Raw genomic sequence first — 12624 nt, 5'->3', positions numbered from 1 at the left:
TGCCTTCTCTGATATGATTTTGTCCAGAAGACTAATTTCCTGCTCCCTTGACCCCATTCCCACCCAACTTTCCCATATAGTCGCCATGCTCGCTGATATTGTAAATTGTTTCCTTTCCTCAGCTGCCATTTCCTTCCCTTTTAAAACAGTCGTCATCGCCTGCTTCCTCATAAAACCCACCCTCAATCCCTCTGTTCTTGAAAACCAAGGCCCCATCTTGCACCTCCCAATTTCCTCCAAAGTCCTTGAACATGTTATCACCTCCCAAATCTAAGTCCATCTTTCCTGTAACTCCATGTTTGAATCGCTCCAATTGGGTTTCCACCCCTGCCAATGCACTTAAACGGCAGTAATCAAAGTCACAAATGACATCCTCTGCAACTGTGAATGTAGTGCAGTTTCCCCCCTCATCCTCCTCGATCTTTGACATGGACCATCCTCCTCCAATGCCTTTCCTTCATTGTCCAACTCAGTGGGATTGCCCTTGCTAGGCTCCACTCTTACCTACCAATCATAGCCAGATCATTTCCAGCAATGGCTTCTCTTCCTGTTCCCACAACGTTACCTCTGGAGTCCCCCAAGGAGTTCTTGGTCACCTGCTCTTCCTCATCTACATTCAACTTTCATACGTATGCCGATGACACCCAGCTTTACCTCCCGCTCACCTTTCTCGGCTCCTCTACTGCTTCTGTGCATGTCTTTATCACCTCCAGACTCGACTATTCCAATGCTCTTCAGGATGGTCTCTCATCCACCATGCTCAGTAAACTTCAGCTTATCCCAAACACTTCTGCCCATATCCTATCCCACATCAAGTTCCACTCACCCTTCACCCCTGTTGTCGCTGACCTACATTGGCTTTCAGTCCTCCAACGATCCCAATTTAAAATTCTCATCCTCATGTTTAAATCCCTTTATGGCCTTGCCCACCTTATATCTGTAATCTCCTTCAGCCCTACAAATGCCCAATCTCCTCCCCCGACCCCAAACTCTCCATTGCTCTGATTCTGGCCTATGCATCTCTCCCTCCCTTTGTCCCACCTTTGGTAGCCGTGCTTTCAACCGCCTAGGCTCCATGCTCTGGAATTCCCTCCGTAACCCTTCCATTTCCCTCTCCTCCTTTAAGACCCTCCTTAAAACCCTCGTTGACCAAATCCTCCAAATGACACCTTCTGTGAAGTGCCCTGGGACCTTTTTCTATGTTAAAGGCGTGATATAAAGCGAAGCTTTGTTGTCTTCTACAAGATGATTAACCAAAGTGGCCATCTCTCCTGGCTACAGCAATATGAGAAAACGCATGATCCAGAGCATGATTTATACAAACACAGCTTGTTAATGTAAGACAACAAGATGAATCATGACCTCAAGTTGTTATGATCTTAATTTTCCATGCAAACCAACTTCTGCATTTGTACACTGAAGAGCCTACTGAGTACTCCTGCCTGTTGTAAAGAGGAAGTGACTCTTGTTCCAAGAGGAAGTTATGAAGTGACTTCCTTTTTCAAGGATCTATTACATTCTAAGAACTGTGCACTTTTTTTGTATTGTGTAGTTTCTTACTCAAAACTGCCATCAAGTAAACCTCAATTGATCATCCAACACAAACTGCAGAAGCTAACTTTGCAGAAATATTGACAGATACATATCACAACTAAACCATAGATGACAACATCTGGTATTTTTGCCCCAATTCAGTAAATAACACTTTTATATCACAGGTAACAGCTGATCTTTGGTCCCAATTCCAGCTCTGCCTCCACGCCAATTAGTGATCTTGAGTTATGCAAGAGTCGCCCCTCTGACATCTTCAGACACTCATATTGGGAATTCACTGAGAGGATAGTTGTGGGGAAGAAGTTACATTAGTGCAACTGATCACTTGATGCAAATTTTGAACATACATATCAAAAGGACATAAAAATACAGAATATACAAATATTGCAAGTTCAATCATTGCTGACAATATGATTTCCCAAGGATGCAATGTTAAGAAAGTGCCTCAGTCACAGGCTCTTCCTGTTACATAATGTGATGTACCCAAGGACTTTACTATGAAACTTGCTGTACCTCTCTCCTACAGTGGCAAACACCAGCACACACACACATCGATTCCAGGGGTTTAGTTATTGAGGTGCAAGAAGGACCACTGGTTGAATCACAGAGCACAAATGAGGAAGAGCAAGTTCAGGCGAAACTGAAGGAAATGTAACTTGCTGAAAAAGACTATGAATTTGGAAATTAGGTAAACAGTAGCCAATATCCTCTGCATTCTCCCTCTGAGATACTGCACCAAGCTTACAGTCAAATGGTACTAAGAGGCCTTGTAAGATTATACTGTTAAATTGCGTGAAGTGTGAACACACTTATCTTGAAAACTTTGCGTAGCCCAGGATATTTCTTTCCCATCTGGGAGGCCAGCTTGAGGCAGAGGATTTGAACCTCACAACGTCTGCCTACAAACACAGTTTGGTGGTTCAGCATCAGCAGTTCCAGCAGTCATTTGATAGTGTGCCAAGCAACTTGTACACTTTGGGGCTTTTACGAAGGCATCCACAACTCACATCTGTGCGTGACTATCTGATCAAGCTTGCAGACCAGCATGGAGAGTATGGTCACTTCAGAGCCCATTGCAGCAGAGCCTCCCTTAGCCAAGGTCCTAAGATCAAGAATAAATCTCATCATGGGAGATTGAGGCCCTAGTCAAAAAGAAGAAGGAGGCATATGACATGCATAGGCAGCTGGGATCAAGTGGATCCCTTGAAGAGTATAGAGATTGCCGGAGTAGAGTTAAGAGAGAAATCAGGAGGGCAAAAAGTGGACATGAGATTGCTTTGGCAGATAAGGCAAAGGAGAATCCAAAGAGCTTCTACAAATACATAAAGGGCAAAAGAGTAACTAGGTAGAGAGTAGGGCCTCTTAAGGATCAACAAAGTCATCTATGTGCAGAACCACAAGAGATGGGTGAGATCCTGAATGAATATTTCACATCGGTATTTACAGTTGAGAAAGGCATGGATGTTAGGGAACTTGGGGAAATAAATAGTGATGTCTTGAGGAGTGTACATATTACAGAGAGGGAGGTGCTGGAAGTCTTAACGCGCATCAAGGTAGATAAATCTCCAGGACCTGATGAAATGTATCCCAGGACGTTATGGGAGGTTAGGGAGGAAATTGCGGGTCCCCTAGCAGAGATATTTGTATCATCCACCGCTACAGGTGAGGTGCCTGAAGATTGGAGGGTAGCAAATGTTGTGCCTTTGTTTAAGAAGGGCGGCAGGGAAAAGCCTGGGAACTACAGACCGGTGAGCCTGACATCTGTAGTGGGTAAGTTGTTAGAGGGTATTCTGAGGGACAGGATCTACAGACATTTGGAGAGGCAGGGACTAATTAGGAACAGTCAGCATGGTTTTGTGAGAGGAAAATCATGTCTCACGAATTTGATTGAGTTTTTTGAAGGGGTAACCAAGAAGATAGATGAGGGCTGTGCAGTAGACGTGGTCTACATGGACTTCAGCAAAGCCTTTGACAAGGTACCGCATGGTAGGTTGTTACATAAGGTTAAATCTCATGGGATCCAAGGTGAGGTAGCCAATTGGATACAAAATTGGCTTGACGACAGAAGACAGAGGGTGGTTGTAGGGGGTTGTTTTTCAAACTGGAGGCCTGTGTCCAGCGGTGTGCCTCAGGGATCGGTGCTGGGTCCGCTGTTATTTGTTATTTATATTAATGATTTGGATGAGAATTTAGGAGGCATGGTTAGTAAGTTTGCAGATGACACCAAGATTGGTAGCATTGTGGACAGTGAAGAAGGTTATCTAGGATTGCAACGGGATCTTGATAAATTGGGCCAGTGGGCCGATGAATGGCAGATGGAGTTTAATTTAGATAAATGTGAGGTGATGCATTTTGGTAGATCGAATCGGGCCAGGACCTACTCCGTTAATGGTAGGGCGTTGGGGAGAGTTATGGAACAAAGAGATCCAGGAGTACAGGTTCATAGCTCCTTGAAAGTGGAGTCACAGGTGGATAGGGTGGTGAAGAAGGCATTCGGCATGCTTGGTTTCATTGGTCAGAACATTGAATACAGGAGTTGGGATGTCTTGATGAAGTTGTACAAGACATTAGTAAGGCCACACTTGGAATACTGTGTACAGTTCTGGTCACCCTATTATAGAAAGGATATTATTAAACGAGAAAGAGTGCAGAAAAGATTTACTAGGATGCTACCGGGACTTGATGGTTTGACTTACAGGGAGAGGTTAGACAGACTGGGACTTTTTTCCCTGGAGAGCAGGAGGTTAAGGGGTGATCTTATCGAAGTCTATAAAATAATGAGGGGCATAGATAAGGTCGATAGTCAAAATCTTTTCCCAAAGGTAGGGGAGTCTATAACGAGGGGGCATAGATTTAAGGTGAGAGGGGAGAGATACAAAAGGGTCCAGAGGGGCAATTTTTTCACTCAAAGGGTGGTGAGTGTCTGGAACGAGCTGCCAGAGGCAGTAGTAGAGGCGGGTACAATTTTGTCTTTTAAAAAGCATTTGGACAGTTACATGGGTAAGATGGGTATAGAGGGATATGGGCCAAGTGCAGGAAATTGGGACTAGCTTAGTGGTATAAACTGGGCGACATGGACATGTTGGGCCGAAGGGCCTGTTTCCATGTTGTAACTTCTATGATTCTATGGATGCTTTGGTTGAGGCTCGAAAGACCTTGGGCTCCAATCTACAAATCTGTTTTGTCTGGATTCTCCTTGTTGAGGAACCAAATACATCAGGGATTCAACAACCTCAGTCCATTACCACACTGATGCTGGAGGAATGTCCAGCAACAGGGGAAATGCAAGAGCTTGCACATATGATGGAACTATCTTTCAGGATAAAGTCACTCAGACACCTATTCAAATAACTATTGATGTGTCACGTAACATAGAGGCCCAGACAGCTACTGCATCGATACCCATGATACCTGCAGCTTCCAAGCCCTAGGAGGATGACAGGAAGGAGGAGGGCTGCTTGCAGGAAGTCTTACCCTGCTCATAGGGTCTACAGGCCTGAACCTCAGTGAGGAACAGTGGAGGAGAAGATTGAAATTCTCACGAGATGCCATCACAAATCTGCAATATTGCAGCGTTTTTCAGCAGGACCTGCAGCCCAGTGCCACAGCTGTCACTGCTTTTCATGTGGTAGTTCAGGTCACCACAGCCCTGAATTTCTAGAGTCATTTCAGGCTGAAGCTGGAGAAATCTGTAACAATCAGGATGCAGTGCATGCCTGCATCAAGCAGGTCCCAGATGCCCTATTTTCCAAGGGTAATGATTTTATTGTGTTCTCCACAGACCTCAGGAGCCAGCAGCAAAGGGCCGTGGGATTTGCATCTTTGTGAACCGCAAGGAGTTTCATTCCCTTAATGTCCAGCTGTTCTGTGACCATTGGCAGTGGTTCATGCCAGCGAGAGCCCATGATGTCTCCACCTTTTGCATTTTCCTTTTTGATGAGGAGCGACACGTCACAGGCTGGCTGCTTGGAGACATTGGATATCCTCTGTAGACATGGCTGATGATCCTGCTCAGAATCCTACCAAAACTTGCGTCAGTCATTGTTCAACCCAAGTACTCATCAAGTAGTCCATAGGAGTACCGAAACACCGATTCCACTGCTTGGAGCGGTCAAGGGGGCTCCTTCAGTACAGTCCTGCCAGAGTGTTGGAGATAGTGGTGGTGTGCCAAATCTTGCAACAACTTTGTCCTACACAGTGGGGAGAGCTAGTGTTGGCCACAGATGAAGACGACCATCCACCGCATGAGGAGAAAACTGATGATCGCAAGACGCAGCAGCATCAGCCTGCAGCCAAAAGCTCACTGGCCATGGTTTCCTCCAGAACGAGTCCATCTACCCTCCAATGAAGAACGTCCATTCCACTGACCATCATTTATATACAGGCCACCTGACTTTGCTGAATCCACAGCTACTACAGGAACAGTCTGCAGACAACATCATCAAATGCAAAGGACATGGGGGTAATTTTGACTTTGTGCAATAGTGTAAAACGGGTGATAGCGAATTGGCAGCCCATTTCACATCGCTCTCGATTTTTATTTCCATTGACTCCAACTTGACTTTAAATGTCTCTTTGTCCTAATTCTACCATTCCTGAGGTTGTTCCCCCAGTAGCTTCAGCATGGGAGATGGAAGGCTGCTGATGCTTATATTAGGGCTCTGATGATGCTCGTGGTCGGTTACCTGAGAGGGCATGGCTACAGACTGCAGCATCTCAGCTGCTGCCAGGCAGCCTGGCCCAGCTAGCTTCCTGGCATCATGTCATGCACTGGCAGGGGAGCAGGCATGCTGTTATCATGAGATAGGGCAGCTACTCAGACTGTGCCATTGCCACTTCCGTGGAGCTGCAGCTCATCATTCCCACTGATTTGTAGGTGAGCCGAATATACGTCTGAAATGTTAACACTGTTTCTTTCTCCACAGATGCTGCCTGTCTTGCTGTTTTTATTTCAGATTTCCAGCATCTGCAGTATTTTGCTTTTAATAGGAGATCTGTGTTGTGATTGAAGGCAGAGGAGATGGTGGAGCCTGGAGCCTGAATGGACATGATGGGTCGAATGGCCTCCTTCTGTGCCGTAACTTTCCATGATTCTATGAATGGCACCAGTTTGAACTTCCATCAAAGATGCTAGCATTGGTGCCACATGTTGAGATAGGGTCCCCTTTTTGTGGGCACTCAGCCCTAGGTTACCCTTCCAATAATTCGCTTGGCAGTCGCAAGTGGGTATAACAAGGCCTTATTATAACATCAGCAGAATCATCAATACACACAGTATTTAAGCGACAACAATGGAATACAAGGTTGGTGTTACCCGGTTCCAAGTCTCCTGGACAGCAGCACAGCACGGTAGATCTTGTTCTCTGCTGTGTTTAGATCTTCTGTGCTTTTTGATTTATATCTTTCGTTATATTTTTGTTGGATACGCCCACTCTTGCATTTGCTGAAATTCATCTGAGTGTCTTTGCACAATTTGGCTTTAAACAGCTTGTATCTTACAAAGATTGCTGTTTCTTTATTTGGCTCAATTAGTTGTGAATTTTCTGTACTTAATTGATCTTTGTTTGTTGTTTATTAAGTAACATGGTCAAAGGCCCTTCAAGTAATTCAACAGATAACGGGATTATCTTTGTTTCCTTTGTTTGATAAAACAGAGCTGGTCAAAACTTCTTATCTTATACTTTCCCGGGCAAGCATGTGGTCTCGAATGATACCATTTGCATCTATACAATAGAAAGTCAATTGCCAGGCAGGGACATATTTTGACGACTTTGATTTGACAATTACCTTGGACAGGACATTTATTGCTGACAATTGCTTTGTACAGACTGACCGCCTCAATGAATGACATCAATTCCCTGATCAACAGAGATCTCTTATCAGTGGAACTGGCAGTTCTTGTGTTTTTTTATATTCTATTCTTCTATTTGACCTTTTGTGCACTGGGCATTTTTTTAGTATAGGCTAGCTACTTTTATTCTCCTACAGTATTATCTTACACACAGAATGTCCCCGGCAGGACTTTAAAAGTCTATGTCTATACTGTTAAATCCATAAGATAGTATGTATTATGAATGATTTTCATGGAACTGTTTTTGTTCCCTATATCAACATCCAACAGCACATTGATTTTTTTTCAACTTAAAGCAGTTGCTTCATCTCTATTCATAAACTGTAGAAAATCATGTGCTAAACCAGCATGTCCTTAACAACTGCAGTGCACATCAGTGGAGGCATTAGAAACAAAACAAGGCAATGCAAATTGTCCCTGGTCACCTGCATAACAATAAGTACACTTCTTGAAGACTTCTTGTTGGCATCCATGCCATTGCTTTCATTAGTACTTTCTTACTATGGGGGTGCATATTGTATATGATAATTATCTAACTGGCAGATCCAGCATCATAACATAATTGCAACTTATGCTATGCATAATCAAATTTGTCCATTGGACATTGTCTTCAACAGCCCCTCCGACTTCTTTTTTTATTTCTTGATCTAAATCTATTGTGTAATTTAGCTTCATCTACACACAATTCATCAAAAAGACTCCCTCTCAACTAACATCTGAAGGGTCACAGATATGGTACTCAGTTGGCCACAAGGGGAATAATCCTCAATAGCCTTTCCAAATTATCTCCAGATTCAGTCTCTACACAGTTGAACAGAGACATTTCAATCATTCAAGTAATGATTAATTTCAGCTTTCAATCTCCACGCATCTTTTCTTTCATAAAAAGTCTATAAAATACATTTCTGTAGTGATAAATATTATAAACTGAGAATAATTTTCCCATCCCAAAAGTAGGGATGGTATATTGGAATCATGGTATTGAAATATTGCTGCAATCCATCATCAGGTTGCAAATTATCCTGCCTATAGTCATTACCTTTTTTTTACAAAATACTTTTCCAAGTCAATTACAACTGAAAACAGAACTATTTAGCCCAGCAAATAAAATAGAACTTTCCTATTTTGCTTTCGAGTATAACAGCAGCACTTTCCATCCAAGCGTAAAAATATAATTCAATTAGTTTGTTTGTATTTGTGTAGGACTTAAGCATTGTTCTCAAGTTCTGTTTTTTTTTGGTAATTTGATTGTTCACAAGATGAGGGATGCCAGTGAGGAAAATGGATTCTGCCTCCTCATGCCCTCAACACTTTTTGAAGGCAATGTTAGTTAAGATCAACTAATTCCTGCTAGGTACAGTATATGTTGGAAAGAAAGTTAACACTTCTCTGCTCTGCTCAAATTATGTGCCTCCATGTATATCTAGGAAGAGCACCCTCTAATGGACCACTATGTACCTTTTATAATGCAAGCTTTATCCTCTCTTTTTGAGGCTGCCAAGTTCTTTGTGCCATTTAGTGCTGAATTATAGGCAGTTGTGTGCTATGAATTCATGGGGTATAGGCACTAGGCATAGGGGCGGCATAACTGCATTAAAAAAAAACCAGAGCAGTTTCCAGCCCCGCCCCCGACGTCCTATAAGATTTTGTATGAGACTGTCTTAATTAACTGGACCACTTGGAACAATTGTGGGCAGAGAGATGATATTCTCATTCCTTCAGACTGGACTGGATTAAAATTTTCCAGTCTTGGTGGTGAAAGTACAGTGTGCTAACCCAACACACCACTTTTCCTCTCATTATGTGTTGTCTGAGCCGATTTTATATTGCTTGGTGTTGCAAATCTAAAATGACGCTTCAAGGTGTTACATAAAAAAAACGTTAATATGTTAAGGTTTAAATTTAGGCTACCCTGAAATACTACAGTGCTCATTGTGCAAAGTCTTTTAACATTCAATTGCACTTTTCAGAAAGATTCATTTCAGAGATGCGTTTAGACAGTGCTTTTATAGTTAATCACGCAGCTTAGCACTACACTATTTTAATAGGAAGACTTATTTATTGCATCAGAATGCAGTTAGTCAAATACATTTATGCAAAAAGCCCCTGCAATTTGTCATTATTCTATATTTGAATGGTTTGCAGTGACAAGAAACTGAAAAAAAGCAAAATGTCAAACTTACCTGAAGCTTTAAAGACACCAGGAGATTTCCCATTCCCACCCGCTCAGTTTCCTCTAATTCTTTTTTTGGCTGCAGTGCAGTTTCACACACTTGGACAGACCCAATGGACTGGAGTTTAACCACATCCTTGATTAAGAAAGTATTGAATAAAAAAGATGCTGGTCCAATTTGAATTCCACACTTTGTAAGTTTGTCTGAAACGTACGCAGTTAAAACAAACAGGAACTGAAAACATGTATAGCCTCATGCACAGGAAGCAGAGGGTGGAGATTGGTAACCAATGGGGGAAGAGAACCGGAGTTTACAGTCCTAATCCAATCACATTATATTAGCTTTATATATGATTTTTATCTGGTGTGAATCCATTTTTGCGAAGAATGCTTTAGTTTGCATATTGCTGTGGAGTGCAGATGATTAAAGATTTGGTGAAATCAAACTTAATTTTTTATTATACTTTGAAAGTACCTCAACATCACATCCAAAAAAAGGTTATGATGAATCGTTTATTCAACCAGGCCTTTAATGGAGACACGATTTTCAAACTATAAAAAGGGGAGCTCTAAATATGAATTTGATGATGTGGAGATGCCGGTGATGGACTGGGGTTGACAATTGTAAACAATTTTACAACACCAAGTTATAGTCCAGCAATTTTATTTTAAATTCACAAGCTTTCGGAGACTTCCTCCTTCCTCAGGTAAATGTTCAGGAGCTCCTTGAAGCCTACGCATTTATACATATAGAACAATACATGGTGTTTACAGACTGCCCCTGCAACTGCCCGTTGCCAAGGCAATCACCGTGTTCAGACAGAGAGGTGTCACCTGCAGAACCCCCGAATACACATTCAACAAAAAAACAAACAGGGAAAAAAAACAGAGAAAAAAAACAGAGAGAGGCAGAAACATCCGGAAGGCAGAGAGAGCCAGCCTTCAACATGTCATCAATGAGGACAAACACCTCGCTATGGCCATCCCCACACCTCCACTACTCGCCTTTAAACAGCCACCCAACCTCAAACAGACCATCGTTCGCAGCAAATTACCTAGCTTGGCAACGGGCAGTTGCAGGGGCAGTCTGTAAACACCATGTATTGTTCTATATGTATAAATGCGTAGGCTTCAAGGAGCTCCTGAAACATTTACCTGAGGAAGGAGGAAGTCTCCGAAAGCTTGTGAATTTAAAATAAAATTGCTGGACTATAACTTGGTGTTGTAAAATTGTTTACAGCTTTCAAGAGAACAGCGTCCACGACGCCACACAACCCTGCCACGGTAACCTCTGCAAGACATGCCAGATCATCGACACAGATACCACCATCACACGAGAGGACACCACCCACCAGGTGCATGGTTCATACTCCTGTGACTCGGCCAACGTTGTCTACCTCATACGTTGCAGGAAAGGATGCCCCAGAGCATGGTACATTGGCGAGACCATGCAGACGCTGCGACAACGGATGAATGGACACCGCGCAACAATCGCCAAACAGGAGGGTTCCCTCCCAGTCGGGGAACACTTCAGCAGTCATGGACATTCATCCACCGACCTTCGGGTAAGCGTACTCCAAGGCGGCCTTCGAGACACACGACAACGCAAAATCGTCGAGCAGAAATTGATAGCCAAGTTCCGCACCCATGAGGACGGCCTCAACCGGGATCTTGGGTTCATGTCACGCTACACGTTACCCCACCAGCGAACAAATGTTATCTGTTTTTAATATAATGGGTCATTTGCTGGCTCTCTCTGCCTTCCGGATGTTTCTGCCTCTCTCTGTTTTTTTTCTCTGTTTTTTTTCCCTGTTTGTTTTTTTGTTGAATGTGTATTCGGGGGTTCTGCAGGTGACACCTCTCTGTCTGAACACGGTGATTGCCTTGGCAACGGGCAGTTGCAGGGGCAGTCTGTAAACACCATGTATTGTTCTATATGTATAAATGCGTAGGCTTCAAGGAGCTCCTGAACATTTACCTGAGGAAGGAGGAAGTCTCCGAAAGCTTGTGAATTTAAAATAAAATTGCTGGACTATAACTTGGTGTTGTAAAATTGTTTACAATTATGAATTTGATAATCGTGGTTTGTAAGTTTGTTCTGATAAGTGATAGTAACAATCCACAGAATTAGTCAGTTGTAAACTAGCTAACATATACAATTTTTCTAAAAATAATCTCCCTTATTTCTGTTGAAGCCTTTTGTGTTAAATGTGCAATGATCAGAGTAATTTTCTGTTCAGTGTATTTCAATCTAAAACCCCATTCAGACTACTCCAAGTGCAATGTTTTTTAAAAATTCGTTCAGAGGATGTCAGCCTTGCTGGCATGGCCAGCATTTATTGCCCATCCCAAATTACCCTTGAGAGGTGGTGGTGAGCCACCTTCCTGAACCGCTGCAGTCCGTGTGGTGAAGGTTCTCCCACAGTGCTGTTAGGTAGGGAGTTCCAGGATTTTGACCCAGTGACGATGAAGGAACAGTCATATATTTCCAAGTCGGGATGGTGTGTGACTTGGAGGGGTGTGTGCAGGTGGTGTTGTTCCCATGTGCCTGCTGCCCTTGTCCTTCTAGGTGGTAGAGGTTGTGGGTTTGGGAGGTGCTGTTGAAGAAGCCTTGGCGAGTTGCTGCAGTGCATCCTGTGGATGGTACACACTGCAGCCACTGTGCGCGGTGGTGGAGGGAGTGAATGTTTAGGGTGGTATTTCAAGCTTCTTGAGTGTTGTTGGAGCTGCACTCATCCAGGCAAGTGGAGAGTATTCCATCACACTCCAGAATTGTGCCTTGTAGATGGTGGAAAGGCTTTGGGGAGTCAGGAGGTGAGTCACTCGCCAGCCACTGACCTGCTCTTGTAGCTACAGTATTTATGTGGCTGGTCCAGTTAAGTTTCTGGTCAGTGGTGACCCCCAGGATGTTGATAGTGGGGGATTCGGCGATGGTAATGCCATTGAATGTCAAGGGGAGGTGGTTAGATTCTCTCTTGTTGGAGATGGTCATTGCCTGGCACTTGTCTGGCGTGAATGTTACCTGCCACTTATGAGCCCAAGCCTG

The 12624-nt window shown here is 43.4% G+C and overlaps 1 protein-coding gene across 1 annotated transcript in view; it reads right to left on the bottom strand.

The window, feature by feature from the left end:
* The window catches only part of pik3r5 (phosphoinositide-3-kinase, regulatory subunit 5), an 82593-nt gene extending 72815 nt beyond the window's left edge, over window positions 1–9778 (bottom strand). The window contains exon 1 of the mRNA XM_068004244.1: window positions 9589–9778. The gene's annotated coding sequence lies outside the window, so the exon portion shown is untranslated. The remainder of the gene's footprint in view (window positions 1–9588) is intronic.
* Between the last annotated feature and the right edge of the window lie 2846 nt (window positions 9779–12624).

Source organism: Heptranchias perlo, chromosome 23, assembly GCF_035084215.1.
Source record: "Heptranchias perlo isolate sHepPer1 chromosome 23, sHepPer1.hap1, whole genome shotgun sequence".
NCBI classification, from domain to species: Eukaryota; Metazoa; Chordata; class Chondrichthyes; order Hexanchiformes; family Hexanchidae; genus Heptranchias; species Heptranchias perlo.
Note: the sequence above shows the minus strand (reverse complement) of the source record. Positions and strands in the feature narration are given on the sequence as shown.